The 1661-nt window shown below is 42.1% G+C and overlaps 1 protein-coding gene across 1 annotated transcript in view; it reads left to right on the top strand.

Moving 5' to 3' along the window:
- LOC102195586 (phosphatidylinositide phosphatase SAC1-A-like) overlaps positions 1-1661 on the top strand; it is a 31923-nt gene that overhangs the window by 15832 nt on the left and 14430 nt on the right. The window lies entirely within an intron of this gene.

The raw sequence follows: 1661 nt of genomic DNA, 5'->3' as shown, positions 1-1661 counted from the left end.
GATTAGTTCATTGCCAGGCCTCTGGAGGTCATTTAGCCATTTAGATCAGCTGTGGATCAAGGACACATCTAAGACCTGCAGGACACCGGCCCTCGAGGCCTGGGGGCCCCTGGTTTAGAGGTTGGCTTTTTGTTAAAATATGGACGTGTCTCAGTCACTAATTCCACATGTACCAGTTATCACTAACAGGGTGTTGACCAGCTGCACTTGTTTAATTCATTCAAGTGTGAGCGAGGAAGATTCAATTCAATTTTATTTATATAGCGCCAAATCACAACGGAAGTCGCCTCAAGGCGCTTCATAGATACAGAGAAAAACCCAACAATCATGTGAGCCCCTATGAGCAGCACTTTGGAGAGCTTGTATCTCTGACCTCGGGTAGGGTGAGACCATCAAATCATGGTTAAACATGTTGGACACACAGCGATAAATGATCATAATATGGAAATCCAACAAAATTCTATATACTTTGCTTCCAAGGAGCCAGACTCTGATTTTCTTTTTTTGTGTTGAAAGTGCTCTTGAGCAATAGTTCAGGCTCCTAACTCACGGCATGAACCTGGGTTGTGTGTCTACACACAAAAAGGCAACTAAGCAGCGAACAAGTTTTAAATTAAAGTCTGTTTAGGCAGCCTATCATAAAACAACATCATTTGTTCCCATTTCTACTTGAATATGGCAAAGATAACACCGTTTAATGTTTTTGCACCAACAAGTTGATTGCCAAAGAGCTCTTAAACATACCTATACTGTTTGGTGTTTCTTAAAAATCAGAGGCCGAATAGAGAAAAGAGTAAAAGCTACAGGACCTGGACACAGGACATGAGACATGCGTCTGGATTGTCAGTTGAGCCTGTTTATCAAAGCCTCCTCAGGAATGATAGCAGAGTGGCTGTCAAGAATTTATTGTTAAGGACGGGAAGCAGGGAGAAAATGCTGAGGTATGCCGAATCACACGAGAACAGGATTGAAAATCAACAAGTCTCATGAAGTGATGAATCCAAACATTTGGCTCTTATTATCATCGCTGTGCACACAGAGGTCTAAAGAGAGGTCCAACAGTGAGTGTCTGCAGCTATCAAAATTAATGGCATTATGAATGAAGAAAAGCACCATCAGATTTTGCTCCACTATATAAGAACTTCTGGAAAACATCCTATTGACAGCAGCATTTTACATTTGACCCCAAACATGCTTCCAGTCCAGGAGAATCATACCTGAAAACCTCACATAACACTGTTCGGAGCTCAGACCTCAACATTATTGAAGCAGTGTAAACAGTGTAAAAGACAGCAAAACATCCAAAGAAGATCTCTGAATGTTCTCCAACATGCCTGGAGAACTACTCAAATCAACTTTATTTACACAGCGCCAAATCACAACAACAGTCGCCTCAAGGTGCTTTATATTGTAAGGTAGCTCCTACAATAATACATACAGAGAAAAACCCAACAATCATATGACCCCCTATGAGCAGCACTTTGCCAACAGTGGGAAGGAAAAACTCCCTTTTAACAGGAAGAAAGAACCAGGCTCAGGGAGGGGCGGGGCCATCTCCTGTGATTGGTTGGGGTGAGAGAAGGAAGACAGGATAAAGACATGCTGTGGAAGAGAGAAAGAGGTTAATAACAGATATGATTCAGTGCAGAGAGGTCTGTTAA

Source organism: Pundamilia nyererei, unplaced genomic scaffold (genome assembly GCF_000239375.1).
Source record: "Pundamilia nyererei isolate P.nyererei 1_Seehausen unplaced genomic scaffold, PunNye1.0 scaffold00387, whole genome shotgun sequence".
NCBI lineage: Eukaryota > Metazoa > Chordata > Actinopteri > Cichliformes > Cichlidae > Pundamilia > Pundamilia nyererei.
Note: the sequence above shows the minus strand (reverse complement) of the source record. Positions and strands in the feature narration are given on the sequence as shown.